A 12,965-nucleotide genomic window follows, 5' to 3' on the forward strand; every position below is an offset into this window, starting at 1 on the left:
TAGGTTATATGCACAGGAGTGGGTTTATTGAATTACTGAATATGCACAGACTCAGTTTCACAAAGTATTGCTGAATTATGCTGTAGAGTGGCCGGCCAGGTTACATTCCTGCCAGCTGCATGTGGGGTTCCCATTTCCTCCTATACTTCTTAATATTTGATTCTGATATTTTGATTTGGGGCATTTAGTTTTTTGGTTTTTTTTTTAACTTGCAGTGATATTTTAAGGTGAATATCATGAAAGTAAATGATTAGATCTATATAGTGAAACTTAAGGAAAAAATGAATATATGCTCAACTAACCCTCAAATATTTTATAATGAAATTATTAAATTCAGGCCAATTTTTCACGGTTGGCTACATTGCTTCTTGCTTGAATTGCTGTTCCCCCTCATTTATTTGGTGTGATTAAAGAGTCCAAGAACTAAATAAAATATTCATAGAGAAATCCATGGAAACCAAATTTTCTGGAACTTAAAGTGAACAATTACAGATAAATAGTAGCCTGCTTGGCAGTTATGTGTTATCTTAAACTGTTAGTGGAAAGATATTCCTAGACACTGCTTATTTTCCAATCATTTTTCTTCCCGAGCTTTAAGTTGATTGAGAAAACTTCCTGAAATTTCTGGGAGCACATTGAAATGACAATAAAGTTCCACGGAAGTTATAGACTTAAGAAAAATGAATATGTAGTTCATATTCTTGTTACCTATTTACATGTTTTTTGTTGATATTTATATTGGCATTTATGATAACTTTATAGCTCCTTCCTCCTCTCTTCCCATTAGCTACGGATAGAAGTATTTCCAATCAAAGTACTTCATTCCTTGGAAATCGCCATATTGAATGGATACCTGCACTCCCATATCTGCAATGGCTAAGAGTTAGAACCAACCTAAATACCCATGGATGGATGACTGGCTAAGGAAAGTGTGTGTGTGTGTGTGTGTGTGTGTGTGTGTGTGTNATTATCTAAATGCTGTTGTACTATACATATTCTTCTGTTTCTTGAATCTCTCCTCCGGTTATTCAACACTATGTTTTTCTAGTCCATCCAGACTATATGGACCTAGTTTGCTTTTTTCCTTGTTGTATCATAGTCTATTTTGTGCATGTATGGGATTTATTTCTCAGTTTTTAAGATGAAAATTTAGGTTGTTCTCAAACCTTTAATATCACAAATTATGATGTAATGAACACTATTGTACATGTCTTTTGTACTTGGTATAGAAGCTTCTGTAGGTTATATGCACAGGAGTGGGTTTATTGAATTACTGAATATGCACAGACTCAGTTTCACAAAGTATTGCTGAATTATGCTGTAGAGTGGCCGGCCAGGTTACATTCCTGCCAGCTGCATGTGGGGTTCCCATTTCCTCCTATACTTCTTAATATTTGATTCTGATATTTTGATTTGGGGCATTTAGTTTTTTGGTTTTTTTTTTAACTTGCAGTGATATTTTAAGGTGAATATCATGAAAGTAAATGATTAGATCTATATAGTGAAACTTAAGGAAAAAATGAATATATGCTCAACTAACCCTCAAATATTTTATAATGAAATTATTAAATTCAGGCCAATTTTTCACGGTTGGCTACATTGCTTCTTGCTTGAATTGCTGTTCCCCCTCATTTATTTGGTGTGATTAAAGAGTCCAAGAACTAAATAAAATATTCATAGAGAAATCCATGGAAACCAAATTTTCTGGAACTTAAAGTGAACAATTACAGATAAATAGTAGCCTGCTTGGCAGTTATGTGTTATCTTAAACTGTTAGTGGAAAGATATTCCTAGACACTGCTTATTTTCCAATCATTTTTCTTCCCGAGCTTTAAGTTGATTGAGAAAACTTCCTGAAATTTCTGGGAGCACATTAAAAAATAAATAAATAAATAAAAGAGAAAGAAAGAAAGAAAAATACAACACAATAGTGTGCTGAACTTCCAAAATGAGGAAACAGAACTTAGGCTACAACCAGCTGTCTTGGGAACTAATAGAGTGAGAACTCATTCACTACTCCCATATCCCTGCCTCAGGGAGGGCATTAACCTATTCATGAGAGATTTGCCCCCATGACACAAACATCTTCCAATGCTGCCACATTGGGAATCAGATTTCAACATGAACTTTGGAGGGACAACATATCCAAATCCTATCACTCAGAAACTCATTTCTCCCTGTTCTACCTGCCACCATTATGTTGACACTTCTTGCTATTTCTGCATATACTGGTCCTGACACTTCTTCCTGACCATCTCTTTGTAAATGTCAAGTTCAATCTCCCCCCCAAAAGGGGGATATAGATAATCATCATCCATTTTCAGTTCCCCTTTCCCAAACTGGGCCAAGTTCTCATACGAGATTACCTTGCAGTCTGCTAGCCAGTCGCTAATGTCTGTACCTGAGTCAGATGCTCATCCCTGGTCCAGTCACTGTGGATAGGGTATCAGGATCCCTCATGTGTGAGCAAGTGGGCACGGAAGGACTCTAAGACTTCCATGAAGTGGCCAATAAAACTAGAAAGTACCTTGCTTGACCAGAAAAATACAGATTACATCTGACTATTTTGTTAAACATGTAGGAGAGACTTACATACTTCATCCACAGGCATTTTCATTTCTGAAATAATTATTTTCCAAGAATTTCCTCCAAAGCTAGTGTGACCAACTTGTCTTGGGTTTCCTGGGAGTTTCTGAGTTCAGACGCTGGAAGTTCTACATCCTGGAAAATTCCATTCTCAGAAAACTAGGGTAGTTGGTCATTCTAAAGTCTATTTTTTCACTTTCTAGTCGCTAATGTCTGTACCTGAGTCAGATGCTCATCCCTGGTCCAGTCACTGTGGATAGGGTATCAGGATCCCTCATGTGTGAGCAAGTGGGCACGGAAGGACTCTAAGACTTCCATGAAGTGGCCAATAAAACTAGAAAGTACCTTGCTTGACCAGAAAATACAGATTACATCTGACTATTTTGTTAAACATGTAGGAGAGACTTATATACTTCATCCACAGGCATTTTCATTTCTGAGATAATTATTTTCCAAGAATTTCCTCCAAAGCTAGTGTGACCAACTTGTCTTGGGTTTCCTGGGAGTTTCTGAATTCAGACGCTGGAAGTTCTACATCCTGGAAAATTCCATTCTCAGAAAACTAGGGTAGTTGGTCATTCTAAAGTCTATTTTTTCACTTTCTTCCCTTCCTTTCTCCCTTCCTTCTACAAGTTTTATTTATTTATTCATTTATTTGGCAAGGATCTGAATCCTTGACCTTGGTGTTATAACACTGCACTCTAACCAACTGAGCTAACTGACCAGTCCCTCAGAAAGATTTATTGTGTGCCTGTGATATCAATCTCTGTCCTGGGTGGTGGAGAAATAGTAGAGAATGGGACAGATACATTCCATACTCTTTTCAAACTTACAGACTATAGTGGCAGAGAGAACCTAAAGAAGTAATTCTAAGTATGATGAGCGAGTGGAAAGGCAAAGCACAGGGTGTCCTGGAGAAAGTGCTGGGACCTAGGGGAGTCTGCATTTGGTTTAGCTACATGGACGAGAGTGGGCAGTGTGAAAACAATGGAGAACACGACAGACAAGCTCTCACTGTCAGGGATTACATTCAAATAGGTGTGTGTTTGTGTGTAGGGTAGAAGTGCTAATCAACACATAAAGTGAGTGTTCTGAAGAAAACAAAACCAGGTGGTGAGACAGTGACTTGACAAGAGGTCATGTAGTCAGGGAAATTATCTTTGAGGAGGTGACATTTTAGCTAACACTTGCAAAAGAAGATGGAGGTAGCTATCCATAGTCATGGGAATGGAAAAGAGGCCTAACTGAAGTTAGAATAGTGAGTGGTAGGAGTTGAGGCCAGAGAAACAAGCAGAGTCCAGATCACATAAAGTCTAGGCTCCATGGTGGGTTAAATGTGTCCCCCAGATGTTCATGTAAAGAATGTTGGATTTTATACTAGGGGGTATGGGTTTTATGCAGAGCAATGACTTGATCTCATTTCAGGGGATAGTTTCCTTCCTGTGTAAGACTATTGAAGATTGAAGTAATATCAACTATACCATTTTGGTTGGAGGGATTAGGAGGTTGATAGTGTCATTCAATGCCACAGAGAATTTAGGAAGAAGTGGTAGCTTATAGAGAAAGAAATTGCTTCATATTCAACATGTTAAGTTCAAGAGGGGTGGTGAAGCATGAAAATTACTGGCTAATAATTTCAATGTAAAGCTGATCTTTAAACTAATATTTGGAAGCCATTGTGTTCCTGTACCAGTGGTCAAAGAGATTTGACTATATTAATTCCCCGGAGTAGCAAATACAGAAAGAGAGAACCAGAGAGGATCATGTCAGAAGAAAAGTGCAATTTTACTGTATTAAATGTTAAATCTTGTTTTTGAGTCACTTATAATTGCAAAAATGTGTTGAGCTCAGCAAATAATTGCCCAATAATGATAATCTCCTTAAGAAAACAGATTTTCAAATCCCATATAGACCAACTATAAACAGCCTTTGTTTTAGAGAAGATTATCTGATTCTCGAACTTTTATAATAATGCTAACTAGTTGTCCCTGGAAACATGTAATCAAATTTCAACTTGGTCAGTTACACAAAGTAGTTGACTAGATGGTATTCTTTCATAACAGGAAGATTTAAAATGAGGTTTTAAAGAAAACATGCAGATTATGAATTTTAAGGAAATATGGTAGACAAAAAAAATGAGTCTAATGTGTGCCAGACAGGAAGATTTAAAATGAGGTTTTAAAGAAAACATGCAGATTATGAATTTTAAGGAAATATTGTAGACAAAAAAGCATGAGTCTAATGTGTGCCAATTTGCTGCTTTTCTTTGAGCAGCCTACTTTTGGTGAACAGTTAAGTTTGTTTAGCAAGAAAAGTAGTCAGAACAATTGATGACGGCTTCCATTTGATTTGCCTGTGAGTCAGAAAGATCCAGCCAATGCTCAGCTCGTTCTTCAGAAGATTGACAAAGGAGCAAACGGAGAAGAAGAAAAAGTGACAAGGGAAGGGAGAGAAGAGGGACAAGTGAAGAGCTGAGGAATAGAGATCCAAGAGTATGGGGGACTAGTCTAAGGTGGTCTTTATGTGTCACTTGGAGAGGGAGGGAGTGAAGAGTAATGGACTAATCTAAGAAGGTTAGTATAAACTGGGGCAGCCATGAAGACAGAAATGAGAGGAAACTTCCCATTTTCTCATGTCATGGTAACAGGTGCTCAGAGGTCAGTAAGGTAGATACTGTTTCCACTGTGAAGATGAGATAGAGGCATGATGATATAACCTGTAGAAATCTCAGAGATAGTAAATACTAGAACTAGAATGAGAGCGACAGCAACCATGTGTTCTTAATTTAACAGCAGAGTCATGATTTCAGATTTCTGCTCAGTGGTAACCATAGCGCATTTTTATTTGTGAAACCATGTGTCTCAGCTGACTAGAAGCCATGTGTTTTGGGTCCTGGTCCAACACTCTTTTCACTATACTCACCACATATCTCCCAGAAGGAGTCTGTCAGATTTTGTAAATCTGATGGATATTATTCCACAACTGATATCTAACAGGGAAGTGAAATCTTCTCACAGTTGGGATGATTTACCCTTAAATTATAGCTAACCACTGAGCACCTGTTTAAAATAGAAGCTTATGTAATATGACTAAACTATGTTCTCCAGAGTGGCATTCATTTTAATTCAGCAGTAAATATCATGGGAAAAACATATTATTGGTTTTGTATGGAAGAAGAAGGGAAGCATTTTATCCTCCTAACTAAAGTATTGGAACATGCTTGGCAATGTGAATGAGGAGGATATTAGAAATAGGGCTGAGATGTGGTATATCCCAGAAAGAGAAAAATGTCTTGGCGTGGTGCTAATCTACTCATCCTTCGGGGTAAAAATGTCATCTGTGATTTAGTATTTAGGAACCACTTTGTCTTAAAAAATAAAAATTTAAGGAGCAGTCATTAATGATTTGGCTAAGTGGAATTTTGAAGTTTAATATTGGTTCAAGAATACAATACAAGACACAATTTTAAGCAAAGCATCTTGATTAATGAGAAATTCAAATAGGTGCAGACCATATTTGTGAATAGTAGACTGAGGAATGATAGCTTGTCTTGGGTGTAGGAAATATGTAAAATGAAGATCCTGAATTATGAACAGTAAAAAGCTTTAATAAATTTGGACTGAAGAGTACACTAGTGGGTATATTCTCTGATGTTAAAAATACATCTTGTAGAGAATGTCTTATCTAATGAACTTTTTGCTAGAAGCACAGTATGTCATGTAATCTGGGAATAATTAGAAAAATATATCTTATAGAGAATCTCTGATCTATAGTACTTTTTGCTGTACAAAAGATGACTGGGTTTCTAGAAAACATCTAATGAACTTTTTGCTAGAAGCACAGTATGTCATGTAATCTGGGAATAATTAGAAAAATAGATCTTATAGAGAATCTCTGATCTATAGTACTTTTTGCTGTACAAAAGATGACTGGGTTTCTAGAAAACGCTTATGAAATATCTTACTAGATAATGTAGGGGATTAAAATAATCTCAGAGGTACCTCTGCTCTCAAGAAACTTATAGTCAAGTAGTGCGGATAAGACATGCATATGAAGAGCTGATTAGTCTGTCTTTGATTCTCATCTTCCTCTATTTCCTGTCTTATATATCATTTAGCCAAACTGTATTATCCCCATTTCCATCAAATACTAAACACATTTGAACCTCCTTGTCCTTTCTCACATAGTTCACACTTAGAAAATAGTTCCTTTCTCTAATCTCTGCAAAGCCCCAATCCTACCAATCTTTCTGGCCCAGCACGTGTTTGCATTTAGATAAGTTAGAAGAAAGGCTTTCAGCATTGAGGAGGCTGAGAAATTTGACAATGAGGCATTGGAAGTGACCTCTACATGACCTCAACATCCATCCGCCTGGATGTTGAAGTCCCTGAGAACAATGGCTGATGGCAGAGCGGAAAGGAGGACTATGAACAAGTAGTGAAAATAATGAAAGAAGATAGCAATGTTTTAGAAACTGGTAGATGATGGAAGGTATGGTGAAGAAAAGGTGGCACAAACAGAAGCTTTCTCTTTAGAAGAGCAAAGGAAATTGAGTGGAAATTGGAAATAGTGAATGGGAAGCAAGGGAAACTTTTATCAGGATCCCTAGGAGTGGTTTATTCAAGACTGAATATGTAGCCATTTGCCTTGTGCTGTCCCCAGAGGTGGCCTGGTTACATTCAAGAGCAGGAGGTCGAAGGACCAATAATATGAAAGCTTGAACCCATAGAGATGCCAGGAATTTGTCCCTCATTGAACAGGGCTTCCACAGAGCAGAGTGAGAGGGATAGATTGGGCAGATCAGATACTGGCATTGGAGGGACCACGTGCAATAGGAAAAAGAGTATGGAGGAAATTGGAAGGGGTGAGATATGATCTGAGGAGCTGAGAGTGAATAACTGGTTCAGAAAAATGTAGATGAGAAGACAGCAGAGAAGGATCTAGTAAGAAAAGGAAGTGAATGTGAAAGAAATTGTTATTCTGTATTTTTAAGTATGATTATTTACTGGATTTAAAATCAGTGGGCTGTGGATTTCAGTACTGGCTCCATCAGCTAACAGAGCTTTAAGGCTAGTAAATTAACATGTGTAAGTCTATTTCTTAATCTGTAAAATGGAGGTAATGATACTTGCCAGACCTATATCACAAGGTTGTTTTAAGAACCATATTAAATATGATTAAATCATGTTAAGTATGATCATATTAAATATATATTTCTTTAGAAGAAGGAATCTTATTATTTAAGTAAAATTACTTGGTAAACTGTAAATTGCTATTTCATTTCAACAATTAGAATTATTTTTTACTAGAGATTTAGAATTTATCAACCCCCAAATTCCAAGTGGAAAGCTTGGCATGAATAAAGATTATATTGTATGAAGATATACATCTGAAGAATTTGCTTCCTCCACTCAGGAAATCAGCATTTCCTTGTCAGGTGAACTACATGTGAATAGGGTTCAACAGAGTTGCCATAGGGAATTGAGTCCCAAATCTAATGAAAGGAGATTAAAATTAGTGGAACCTTAAGAGCAGTAATTGTTCTTAGACTTTGGGGTTTTCTTGTAAGAATAAAAAAAAAAAAAAAAAAAAAGAAAAAGAAAAAGAAGGAAAAAGTAAAAGAAAAAACCCTCTATGTCTTTTTTTTCTATCAATCTTTATGTCTGTTTCATCCTCCCATGTCCAGGCTGGTCATTTTACTGAAAATTGTTGCCAGTACCATGTGCTGTGTTTAGGAAAAGGGTGCTGGAGGGGAGTAATTACAAGTACTTCTGGCCTTTCATCTAAAACCAGGAATCTTTTTTTTTTAAAAAAAAAAAAAAAAAAAAAAAAAAAAAAAAAAGAAAAAGAAAAAGAAGGAAAAAGTAAAAGAAAAAACCCTCTATGTCTTTTTTTTCTATCAATCTTTATGTCTGTTTCATCCTCCCATGTCCAGGCTGGTCATTTTACTGAAAATTGTTGCCAGTACCATGTGCTGTGTTTAGGAAAAGGGTGCTGGAGGGGAGTAATTACAAGTACTTCTGGCCTTTCATCTAAAACCAGGAATCTTAAGTGACAGCTGTTTGAGGGACTTGTCATTCAATTAAGTGGTTTGAAACTCTGCCAGTGGTTAAAAACTCTGTGGTTCATATGAGTTTGCTGCAACTAGGCCCGCAGTTTCACCAGAGCACTGGCATTTCATTGGAAACCACTGCTTTGTTGGCCAGAAGGATGCTGGGCAGACATCCTGACCATGATGTTTATTTCCTAGGGGCAAAAATCACAATGGAAATTGGACCAGAGTCTAGCAGAAAATGATTTTTTCCCCCAAAATGTATAATATGGCAGTTAGAAATGAAATGACTGTGTATGTTTGTAGTCCACCAAGAAGATGCAGAAAGGGTTAGTACAAGAGGTGAATGAGATTTTCTTTTTACTCTTTCTTTCCTTCTCACCAAATGGAGATGCCATTTCTACCTTAACCCATCATTAAATTTCTCTTTCACAAATGGTATTGCACTAGCTGCCTGTGGGATGAAAAGAAAGTAGAACACAAAGTGCTTTCTTGAATTTGCCATGAGTAGGGGAGTTGCAACAGATGGTGAACAATTTCGAGACAATTCGATAATCCATGGTGGGACTGTGAAGTTCAGATAGAGTTCAGGAGAGTCTGAGAGTAGGAAATGACCTCTGAGTTTCTTAATGGGGGAGAGAAAGAGAACGTCACTCCCTCGATGCTGCAAGAGGTGAAGAGTGCTGTCCAAGATAGCTCTACAGATGACAGCCTGCTCCATCTCTCTTTGTTTCCGCTGTTTTGGTTGGCCTCTGTCTTTTATTTTGTTGTAATTGCATTGTCCTATATAATGGAAGTCAAATATTATTTATTAAGTTATCATTCCTCCTGTGTTTCATAGATACAATATTGCTTTTTACTCTGAAAAGTGGTTAGGGTTGTCCTGATGAAGTAAGTCCATTTTCACGAATAAATTCCTAATCTTTAGGACCTTTAGAATATTATGCTAAGCCTTTTAAAGCCATATTCCTAAAACCTTTAAAGCCATTATAGCTGTAAATCAAGAGATTATTTCTTAGAACTCGTCCTATAGGCTAGTAGAAACTGCACGAAATGTTCTTACCTCAATTTTATGTGATTGCAATTTACACAAGCATGTTGAATGTGTTGTGGAACTAATGTAAGGTAAAGATACTTAACTATAAAAAGGCAAAATATTTCATGTCCTTCCTTGATGTCATCCAAATTACCTATTGTCAGAATAATGTTGCCTTTATTTTAAATTTGATGGTCAAGCAAAAAGCCTTTCTTATCAGTCTGTCCATGCACCATGAATTAAAGAAGCCCATTCTCTAAGAACAAAGAACATCCCCGTTCAAAAAATTGCCCCCTGTAACCCTAACCTGATACCTGTTTGCCTTTAAACCTTCCACAGTAGATCATTCCTCAGGCACGCAGAGGCATCTCCTCTCCCAGCTCCACATTTATCAGCAGAAAAAAAGCAAACACCACCATTTCAGGTACACAGTGTCTCCACACCTATTATGGTGGAGGGCAGTTGTGACCTCACTCTGGCCCAAACCACCCACAAGTAGCCTTTGATGTTACTGGAGCCTTATGTTTTAATACAGTCTAAACATCCCATGTTTGAACTTATTTCCAGCCATATTAGAAGTGATATCAAAGACGGTTGCATGTTAACTGTCCTTCACCCTAAGACAGGGCAATGGGCAAGAAAAAGCTTGGTGAGACTGTTTTGTCCGTGTTTTTAACTCTCCCGAACATCTACATTCCATCCTTTCTTCCCCACACTTACCCACAGGCCACATGTCTGTCACTGGTGGGGACAGACTGGTTCTGGGAAAAGAAAGAGCCCTCCGGGAAAATGAACCCACTCCTTTTTACAAGCTAAAAAAATGTTCCACAAGAGCTCATTCTACGTTGACTTTTCCCAGCAGAGTGGGTGACATTCATATTTGGGGTTAGGCACTTGGTGGATTTATAGCACAGTGAGAGAGCTGTCACAGGATGATGGTAATTAGCAAGTGGGCCAAGGAAGCCAGGAGTTCCAAGTTTCCTTTTCCAGACTTAAAGCTGGTGACCTTTGAGCAGGAAGCTTAATATTACATGGTACGAGAAATTCATTTTACAGGTCAGGATATATATTCTTGGTGTCAAATAGGATCAGGCCCTTAATGAAAAAAGATTCAGTGATCAAATTAGGTCAAGTATGGATTGATGTTGGAAAGCTCTGGGGAGCTACGTTTCATTATAACACATGTACACACACAGGAGTTAAATCTTATGTTAAGACACTTAAAGGTCATTTTTGTTTATGGACTCACAATAATAACAACAACACACATTTCCTGTGTGATTATGTGTCTCATACTTTTCTAAGCACTCGATAGATTTAATCTTATAACACATGTACACACACAGGAGTTAAATCTTATGTTAAGACACTTAAAGGTCATTTTTATTTATGGACTCACAATAATAACAACAACACACATTTCCTGTGTGATTATGTGTCTCATACTTTTCTAAGCACTCGATAGATTTAATTCATTTAACCCTCACAACAACACTATGAGGTAGATCTACTACTATCATTCCAATTTTCCAGATGGGACAACTGAGGCAGAGAGAAGTGGAGTAACTAAGTTAAGGTCAGTGGCTAGGGAGTGGCAGCAGTCAGATCTATAGCCACTCATTTGGCTGTTGAGTCCATGCCCTAAACCACCGCCTTGTATTATGTTTCTGACAGTATCTGATTGAAAAAGTCAGGTATACAACTTCTGCTTTTTTCACAATTTTTAAATTGACATGATCAGATTAGATTGATTTTTTTTAAGGAAGAAACACTTCTATATTTGTGTTCCTATCATTGTGTCTGCCCAGTGATATATAAATATTCCACAGATCAGCTTCTGTGCTTCCCTGCCGAGCAACAAATGTTTACAAGGAAGAAAACCTTCCAAAGCTCTGACTAAATTGCCTCATCTTCATACTTCTCTGGAGAGAAAAATGTCTGTGGAAATTTCTTGACTTTACTTTCTTTGAAATTGTTGAAACCTTTTATTACCAAACAGTACACTGCTAATAGTAAAACTTTCTCTGTGCTCTAAAATTTGGCCCAGTTGGTTAATCTTTCAGGAGTGTTGAAAATGGGGCTTTAATTAGCAATTTTATCAGTTAACCCAGTCACTCAGCTCTAGTTCTTATCTGAGTCCTTGGGAGTGCAGGCGCTTAGGGACATCAGAAAAAGGCCGACTTGTCAGTGTGACAGTTGAGAGGACTTCTGTGGAGGGGAAGAAAAAAAGATCTCAGAAATGGACAGTATTAAATGGAATCTGATACCAATCCAAAAGAAACGATCTCAGCAAAGGAACCCAGAATAGGACTCGGTTCCTCTTGTATTTCTCTGTAATCCTCTATGGTATGTCACCTTTGTTAGTCAAGACAGAGTCAGTAGTCTTGAGCAGTGTAAAGATAGGACCTAAAACAAGTGAGATTTCAAACCCAGTTAGTCACCGAGTTGAATATAACTCTGGAGTGGTTCTTCACTCTCCAAGAAGAGTTTGGAAAATTAACATAGGGCTCATAGAACTCAGTTTCCTGGTGGAAGTGAGAAAAATCCCAATAACATGAAGTGTATGGAAAGAATATTAACTTTTTCTTTTCTCTAATGCAATCTGATCAGGAGGCTTAAATCTTTTTCTAAATTTCTTTTATTTTTTCCTGTGGTATCTTTTATTAATTACATTCAGGATTTCTAAACATCTTGTGTTCCCCTGTATTTGGACTGTATTAAAATGTATCACTACCTGGAAGTAAACTTCTACTTCTTCAGAAATGAAAAACACTTAGGCTATAAAATGAAGATTCATAATTTCATTATCTCAGCATGAGCCTGCGATCATTGCAACAGCAGAGTAACAGGGAAAAAAAAGCCATAAGGGATACATTGGAGCCAGGAGATATTTATGCTTGCCTAAGCAGTTCTGATGATTTGATAGCTGAAATGTTTATGCTTTTGTGCACTTAGATAATGTACTTAGGACATCTATTTTAAACAACAGATAATCGGAGTGCTGTACTGAGGGGGCTGACATAGAGGTAGTTCATATCTGAAAATTATTAAAACAAACGTAGATGGTTGTAACATAGATTGACTATTTTTGGCAAAGCAATACCTAGCATTTCATGCTAAAAAATAATAGTGTTTTAGATTTATTATAAAACTACAGAAAAACGCATTTTTCTTCAGAAGCAGAAGGGTGGAACATTAGTTAGAGCTTAAGGAAAATTTACTCTGTTCTTATTTTTCATTCGTCTATGCTTGAAAAGTAAAACTGGTATATGACTTTATTTTGTCTTTTGT

The 12,965-nt window shown here is 37.1% G+C and overlaps 1 pseudogene; it reads right to left on the bottom strand.

Annotated features, from left to right (window-relative positions):
• Positions 1-9,038: 9,038 nt before the first annotated feature.
• LOC103605322 overlaps positions 9,039-12,965 on the bottom strand; it is a 7,844-nt pseudogene continuing 3,917 nt past the window's right edge.

Source organism: Galeopterus variegatus, unplaced genomic scaffold (assembly GCF_000696425.1).
Source record: "Galeopterus variegatus unplaced genomic scaffold, G_variegatus-3.0.2 Scaffold5735, whole genome shotgun sequence".
NCBI lineage: Eukaryota > Metazoa > Chordata > Mammalia > Dermoptera > Cynocephalidae > Galeopterus > Galeopterus variegatus.